At 40.2% G+C, this 9234-nt stretch overlaps 1 long non-coding RNA gene across 1 annotated transcript; it reads left to right on the plus strand.

The window, feature by feature from the left end:
- Window positions 1-3858: 3858 nt before the first annotated feature.
- On the plus strand, window positions 3859-4827 carry LOC114790932 (uncharacterized). The gene is made up of 3 exons (XR_003749877.1): window positions 3859-3995; window positions 4102-4183; window positions 4553-4827. It is a non-coding gene; the product is annotated as an uncharacterized LOC114790932 (long non-coding RNA).
- Window positions 4828-9234: the final 4407 nt, after the last annotated feature.

The raw sequence follows: 9234 nt of genomic DNA on the forward strand, positions 1-9234 counted from the left end.
CTATGAATGGCAAAAAAGAACATGTCTCACGTTAAAGACCGCCACGCGAAGACCGTCAAACGTAAAGAAACAACGGAGTGGTCAGGCCGAAGGCCTGACCACTCCGCACACGATGATATATTTTTTGTTTTGGTAGGTCGTACGGCCCGGCCACAAATCGGGTTAAAACGTGTAAAAAGTACCGTTTACCATCGTGCCGGGAACGCGTTTTTGGCTCCCTGGGGCTAACCGTTGAAGCTAGCGACCCGAAAATCGAGGCGAGGCCAAAGGCCTCGCCGAGTCTTACGATCCGACGTATGGGACGAGTCGGTGGCACCAACGGGGGTTTGGAAAACCCGGAAAAAGCCGGAAAACCGGGAAAAAGGCAATAAAAGGACACGTCTTACGTCCAAGGCCGCCACGATAAGACCGTGAAACGCACAGAAACAACGGAGTGGTCAGGCCGAAGGCCTGACCACTCCGCACACGGTGATATATTTTTTGTTTTGGTAGGTCGCAAGGCCCGTCCACAAATCGGGTTCAAAGCGTAAAAAGTGTGGTTTACTGTTGCGCAGAGGAAGAGGTTTTCAGCTCCCTGTGACCAGCCGTAAAAGCTAGAGACACGGGAGTCGAGGCGAGGCCGAAGGCCTCGCTGAGACACACGATCTGACATATTGGACGTGTTGCTACCGCCAACAGTGGTCAGGAAAACATGAGAAATAGGGAAGAAGGCCAAAAAGGCCATGTCTCGCATTTGTGGCTGCCACGCTAAGGCCGTGAGACGCACAAAAAAAACGGAGAGGTCAGGCCGAAGGCCTGACCTCTCCACACACAATGACGTATTGGTTGCTTCTTTGGGGATTACAGGAGGGCCACAAATCGCGTCCAAAACATTAAAAGTGTGAAAAAATCTGGTTTCCAAGAATTTGCGATGAAACGCTTCACAGCACACACACGAATCTCATATCAAATCGTGCGGCTTGTCGTTACGCACGGTTTGACGTATGGCTCGGCTCGGCCGGATTTACGGTCCGCGCGCAATTAGCCAAAAAGCGTTTTCGGAACGCGTTTATTATTCTAGCCCAAAATTGGACTTTTTTGGAGTTTGTGTCCAGACGGTTTGACATACAAAGAAGATATTGATGTCGTCTCGTAGATCTCGCCATGGCCGACGATTTGACGTATGGTTTATCTCCGTCTGACTTACGGATCATGCACAAACTTGGGAAAACAAAAAAGTGTAAATGCGCGAAAAAAGTTTATTTATTTATTATTATAGCCTTTTTTCGGCAATTAATGCGGGTCGTACCGAAGCACGCACACCGGCGTGCTATATATCAAAAATTAGAACTTTGTTGTGTGAGGTGTGCTATTACTTTTATAAGCGATCGGACTGGGCCTGGCCGAGCTATTAACGCTGAAACAGGGTCATTTCCCATTGGAATGTATTGATCGCTAATTTTAGCATTGGTAGCATTTGTAAAATAAAACTTCTTTGAAGTGATACTGCAGTACCACAGTAAAGAAGCCCCATTTTACAAATCCCATGCCCGCAGCTGTGACCAATGCCCGGACAGACCCATCAAAATTTCCCCTGGAATTTTGGCTTCTAGTTTTATTTTACTGTTTACTAATACTGCTAGAGGTTGCATAGAGGTTCATTCTTGAAGAATATATTTTAAAATATATACTTTCAATGTTCAAGAGAGGAAAAGTACAACTTCAAGCATTCCTAATTGCAACGATTTCTTATGTCCACTAGATGGCGGTAAAGATCTCACTCAATCATTTACAAGGTCTACTGATGTTTACTTAGACGTCAGTAGATTTATTTCTGTTTATTTAATATGGTGGCAACATTCACTCCTTTAAAACAATTGCGTTTTAATAAGTGGAAATTATGAATTCAAATCAAATCAACCTTCAGAAAGGTCAGCGACTGTGTCAAGTGCTGGAACATCTACTCGTCATGGAGCGGGTGGAACGCGGGGAAAAATGATTCACGAAGAGGTTTCAGGTGTAGCTTATTTAACTTTTTTAAATGTATAGGCTGTTTAACCAAAGGCCAATGTTTACACTGTAAAAAGGTTTTGTTATTTTGTCACTCAATAACCAGAACAGTATTTTTCACTTACAGATAAATTTTGCACTTTTGCTGAATTTACCAGTGTGTTACTGTCTCATTACCGAACATTTGCAGTGATTGATTGCCCCAGTAATGGGTACACAACACAGTATTTATGCACATCAGGCAACATTTACTTTTATGTTAACAGATTGGATGAATGTGAAATAGCCTGTGGGATGTGGAAGTTGAGGGCAAAGCTAAAACCTGCCTTAATAAAGCACAGGTATAACCATCATACTTGTATACATTCTTTATCTAATTATACTACGTCTATGTTACTAGACATGATTACTTGCAAAAGATTTAGGTATAGACACTGGGGGGGTTCTAAATGCACTATTTCTATATATATTTTATATATATGTAAATAAAGACTCTCATTACAGTCTCATACAGACACTGAAGGATAAGCCACTAACACAGTGCATGGTGACTTGTATGTTCTGTGGCCAGAATTCCATGATGAACCATTGTTACGTCCCCGGTCTAGGGTCAGGGACATAACAAATGGGACATATGAGTATAAACTCCAAAACGACGCAACAACACTTAATACTAATCTTTTATTACAACAAAGACATTTAAACAACAACAGAAACACAAAACAGGTCTGGGCAGTCTAAGTCCTATCTTCTCGTCCTAATCCTTCACTTCACCAACAACATTCTTCTCTACCAACAACAGTCTATCTTCCACAAACACTCTCCTCCTCTTTTCACCAACTCTCTTCTTCTTCACCAAAGCAGCCACCATTTTGAATCCTCTTCCCGATTACAGCCCACCAATCACAGCAGGAAGTGGGAGGAGTCCAATCATGGGCTGATGAGGAGCCACCCTGCAACATTACACAGAAAGAAAGAGAGAGACACACACACAAACACAACAGAAAACACCCATAGTCTGCCACGGGACGTCACAACCATGTTGACCATGTTGATGTCTGTGAAACGTAAGTAACCATCTGATAATCTACCATGTACAAACTACAGTGGTGATGTGGCTGCTTCATTCATCTCTATACATTTACTTACAGTGCTCGTCCAGCATCTCAGGCCTCTGCTTCATCTTCACCCTCCACCCATCCAGCATCTCAGACCAAAATCAAATCTAATCAAATCTTATATACACACATTATAAACATTAATGATTGCTAAGATAATACAGGTACACATAAAATAGTACAATAGTGATGTGCTAGATGGTCCTAGTCTACACGGTCTCCAGAGTACCAGCAGCTCAGCTTTATGTCTCTATGCAGATTAGTCACCATCCTGAATGTGTCCAGTGATGGTGGTGTCATCTTCAAACTTCAGGAGTTTTCGGGGGTTGTTGTCTCTGGGGTGGGGTGGGTGACATGTATAAATATGAATTATTAGAATTTATGGTCATATGCCAGGGGTCTGTTGTCTGTAGCTGGTAATGTCTCTCCACACTGACGCCGGGTTGTTGACCAAAAACTATTCATTCCACTTCTCAGAGTAGCTTCTTCTGATTTCCCTGGACAGTGTGTGTTTTATTGATCCAATGTTTTTACCATGGTATTAAACACTCAATGACCTTGATGTTATGGACATTGTTACACTTGTAAGTGCAAATGTAGAATATATTTATAGATATTTCATATTCAGTCAACAGAATTCAACACAAGTTGTACAGTTATATCATCATTTTTTATATCTTGTCTGTGTTTAAATGCATATGTATCTAAGTGTTTTTATGTCTTTTTTATGTCTTTTAGGCATGATCAGTTTTGCATGTTTACTGTGATTTCACAGCTTGAAAAGAACAACGACTTAACTGCTGAACGAGACCAAGTTAACCACTTGCCGATCAGTTAGGACCTTCCCACGATGACAGTGTCCAACAGACGGTGTTTGGCTGAAAAAAGGTTCCTCATGTAGAATGTAATTGACATATATTATGTGCGCTTATTCAGCTGCTCAGAATGTGCAGCTAAATGTTATCCATGTCTGGTGCCATCTTGTTTCTACTAGATGTGAAAGGCAGGTGGCACAGATAAGAACTGGGTTGAAAGACACTGGGGTCCTAAGGATGTTAAAGGAACGGCCTGATTTGGTAACAATGCTTTTCCCCTCACTGTTCTTGACACACAGTTGAGATTTATGACATTTCGGTTGAGACCTTTATCAGAATTCTACATTGTATTTAGCATTTACAACTCTTTTATGCTTTTACTGCTATTTTAGATTCAGTGTATTCATTGGTGTTATGTACTTTCAGTCTTAAGTCATTCATAAATTGAGTTTCAAAAGATTCTGTGTGTGATTTTGTGCTCTATTAGAGTTGACTGTATTAGACAATATACATTACTTAATTCCTGACATCCTATTTGTACTTCAGGCAGCCTAAAGGAATGTTAGTCTGGGAATAGGTATTCCAGTTGTTCTACTGTTGAGTTGTAAACTTCCTGTGCTTCACTCATAGAAACATCATGATTGGGCAGTCTTGCAAGCTCCTCTGGCGTAAGCTGACGGGTTAACTTGACATCAGGGACTTCAATTCCAGCCACATCTGCCAAGTCTGGGCCATTGCACCATAAAGCTCATCAACCTAAAAATAATTCTGCATCTCGATTCTGCATCATCACAGAGATGTTTCATGGTAAACACATCTAGCACATATGATAGATCACATTAGATCACACTAGCACAATCATTCTAAAGTCACAAGGACCTCTGGGTAGGGCCCCACAAACACACCCAAACACACCTTAATGAAATATATATATTTGCGTGTGGCAAGAGTATGTGGGGGAAAGAATGCGGTTCTCTTCTGAATTCAGCTGGTATGGTGACTGGCTATTTTCGCATCTCAGGTAATGGAAGTTCCGTTCTTCTTGGAACCTGCTGAGATGAGTCTGAAGCAATGCTAAGAAAACCCAGCAATACCTTAAACTAAACAATACTAATACTTAGTGGTAGCAGCAATATTTGATTCATTCTTCCAGCTTAAAAAATATACAGCATGTACAAAAATAGCTGATTAGAGCTGATATTATCAGTGTAAAAAGATACTGTAAACTGGTCGACCACTTTTGTTGTTTTCCATGTACTCTTCTAAAGCAAAAGATTTGCAATTTAGTCATTTGTTATTCAAAAATTAATAAAGGTGTTTAGGGGTTTAATACAGACTACACACGAGACAAGGGAACATAAACACGCATAATAACCCGACTGCGAACAGACACAAACAGGATAGCTTTATACAATTATATAAATAGACACCAGGTAAACACGATCAGGGAACATTACACGAGAATAACATGAAACTCCGGTCCGGACTGCGGATTCGGAGTAACCCCTGCCGGTCCGGATCATGACAAAAGGATTGCATCAGCACTTTGGACATTGAATTGCCATTTGCAAAATGAATTTCCTTTTGAATAAATATGTAGAAAACCCATGGCAAAACAGAATGCAATTGAGTGAATTGTTATTATATTTTTTATTAAAAAACTTCTAAGGATTACATCAGTTTACATGCACTAATTGAACATTGCATTGCCAATTGCCCATTGAACTTCCATTTGAATATTAAACTGGTTTTCTGATCATGACAGTGAGTTGACTGCACTGCAGTGTCCTCCACAGTCACCAGATCTCAATCCAATCAGACATCTTTCTGATAGGGTGTGACGAGAGATTCGAATCATGGATGTGTAGCCATAAAATTTGTAAGGGATGTTTCCGTCATCTTGTTGAATCTATGCTTTGAGAATTAAGGCACTTCAGAATCAGAAAACTTCATTGATTTAGGAAAAAAATGATTACATAATGACAAACACACAAAGACACAAGAATGTGAAATAAAATATGTCTCAATAACATCTATAGAAAGAAAATTCTGCTGAGTGAAAAAATTTTAAACTACAGAAGGCAAAATGGTCTAACGTGGTACTGGCAAGGTGTACCTAATAAAGTGGCCGGTATAATGTCACTAAATATAAATGTATATATTTTTAATAATATTCAATATTATTAATATAATATTATTAATATAATAGCAATATTCAAGCTGGGGATCGTCATCATACATCATAGTTATATATACATATTTCACATCGGACGTGAAAAGTAGTAGCGCCTGTTTAACTTACTCACAAACGTCCGAGGGCAGAACGAAAATTGATTGGGTCAGAGAGAGAACCAATCAAATTGTAGAGGAGGCGGGTCTAACGAAATGGAGGGAAGAGGTGGGAGTTTAAAAAATAAATGTCTCTGTGGCAGGATCCGTGAATGGATTTTTCACTGCGCTTAGTACAAAAGTAAGATTATTTAAAATGTATTTGATTTACAGGCTTTACTTTGAGAAATTGGTTTAAGGCTTTGAGCATTATTGTTTTGCTTAAAGCAGGTTAGCATTCACTTAGCATTAGCTATTATCTAGCATTATTAGTAAACCAACCACGACAATTCTAATGAAATGCTGATTGCATGTGATGCATGACTCATATTTGCCTATTTTATAACCACTTCAAAGTTTGCTGTAAAAACGGAGATATTATGTTTTTCATTTTTCCAGCAGCCATCACTTCAGGTCAGGTTTGGTATTTGAATTGGCTTTTTTGCTACATTATTATGATCTCTTATTAGTGGTGTAGGGTTTTGAAGGTCTGGGGAAGACTGTTTGTAGCAGTAGTTAATATTAGTAATGTAGGGCAAAGCTGTGCTGTCAGCATTATTACTGTTGGTGGTTCAGATTAGTTATACAGTAAAGTTATTGCCCTCGAATAAAGAAGGTTAAAGATCCTGGGGTGACACACAATAGTAAATAGTAAAAAGTCCGTAAAATGTCTTTCCTGACTACAAAGGATTTGAGCTGCCTGGTGACACTTTCTGAGAATCTCCTCTGTGTTGGAGGAGAACTTCAGCAGGGGCTCGAAGATGATGCCCAAGTATTATACTCCTCAACTAGCTCTACTGGCTTCTCGTGGATGGAGGTAACTGCTGCAGCCAGGTCCCCCTGCTTAGTGGTGAAGATCACCAACATGTCCTTGGTTTTACTGATGTCCAGTTCCAGACATGAGGTGTCACACCAGTCCACAAACTCCTGCAGAAGCGGGCCATGGTTGTGTGAGGGGCCTGACAACAGAGACTGGAGGACTGTGTCGTTGGCGTCCTTCACCGGGTGTCTGCCTGCAGTCATCTGTATATAAGATGAGGAGCAGAGGAGAGAGCATGCAGCCTTGTGGTGACCAGGTGGAGGTATAACGGAGGTCAGTTTTTTTAACCAGTACTCTCTGTGATCTGTTGGTCAGAAAGTCCAATATCCACAGGATTGTCTGGTTGTCCAGATGAAATTTGGAGGAAAGTTAATTAGCCAGGATGTGGGGGTGCAGGTTGTCGAAAGCTGAGGACAAGTCAGCAAATAGGTCTTATTGAAGAAATAGATTTATGTATTCAAAGAAATTAGTTCATCGATTTTCAGTTGTCAAATATAAATATATTTTTAATGTATTAATTATTTAAATTCTGGTTATTCATATATATGCACATATCAATACTGAAGACATGATCCTTACTAGAGCTTAATACTTTCAATGTCTGTTGCAAAAAGGTTCATTGTCCACTTTGTCCACAAACACTATTTAAACCTGCATTACTAGTGCATCTTAAAAATTGAAGGTTATGTTTTATTACTTTTTAACAGCAATGTACAATTAGATAACTAACTTTACTAATTTTTCCTGGTTCTCTGCTCAAAGGATCCAAAATATGCAGATGCAACCTCAAGTGCAGAACCCAGAGACGTTTCCCATGATATTAGAAGACAATGCTGTGAAGGGACAACATGGTAGACCGTATACGGTAGACTATAGACCGACTCCTGGTGTTCTGCAGGCATCATGGAAGCGCTTACAAACTGTTGAGAATTTGCCTGCTAATGTTTACTTTATTACAGTGTAATACAATTTAAATTTGGTACAATACATTAATATTCATGTCCTGTGTTTTTTGTTGGCTGGAGCAGGTCATCAGCCAGGAGAGAGACATCCGCGCAGGAGACAGAATACAGGAAGTAGCGAGAGGTCAGTACACCACCCGACATCCCTAGACCAGGAAAGAGGTGCACTGGTCCGAATCTTGGACTCAACCAATCAGTTCCTCCACTCTTGTCTGTCCCCGTGCAGATCAGCGATATGTCATGCAGCAAAGTCCTCAGTTCAGGCTGCACTCTTTCCCTCCTCTCTTCCGCTATGTGGAGCAAAGTGAGGAAACTCGGGGTGCGCTGGCAGCAGTGGGGTCAGTGAAGGTGGACTGCTGTTTAAATGGAGTAACCTTAAAGATGCAGTTTTTTTATTCTGGATGACATTAATCGTCCATTTCAATGTTTTTGTAAAATCTGGCGCATGGGAACGCACGCTCCTTGTTGCTGGTGGGAACGCAAAGGCGATGCAGCTAGACTGCTCTGCCCCGTCCATTTGAACGCACTTATTATAGGGAACCTGTTGTCCCCAGCATGCGGATTAACCTGAGGGAGGAAGATAAACGGCGCTTCTGACCCCAAGAAGAGCACAGCAGGAGGACCCGTCCCTGCTAGCCCTGTTGGATTGAGCAAGATACGCCGTTAAGTACAAAAAACCATATACAGATACAGTACCCACCTTAAAGTATCACTGACAATTTGCTATATTGAAGGACTCAGGCTCCTGTATAAAATACAACTGGAAGACGGAAATGTTGCAGATTGATGAGCTCTGGAGCCCTTTTTAATAGTCATATCCAAAATTAAACAGAGGAAACAATTTTTTTAACTTACTTGTGACTGTAGTTATTCATTCCAACTAATTACAGATGTTTTGGGACAGTTTTGAAAATATCACATCATATGTATATTCCCAATTTTTATGTTTATATTTTCCAATCAAAAGAAAAACTTGCAAAAAAAACTGGCTAAACAAGAACAAAATGTATTGATTTGAAATTTGAAAAATATTAAAAGTAATACTAAAACGATATAAAATAACTATGTTAAATTCCAATAATACCTGGAATAAATGAACTGTATCCACATTATTGTGTATCATGGCATTGCTTGAAGCTGTTTTTTTTTTGACGTGTGGCTCCTGGCACTTTCTGCAGTGTTTTCACCCTTTGATCACCTCA

The sequence above is a fragment of the Denticeps clupeoides genome, chromosome 5 (assembly GCF_900700375.1).
Source record: "Denticeps clupeoides chromosome 5, fDenClu1.1, whole genome shotgun sequence".
Classification (NCBI taxonomy): domain Eukaryota; kingdom Metazoa; phylum Chordata; class Actinopteri; order Clupeiformes; family Denticipitidae; genus Denticeps; species Denticeps clupeoides.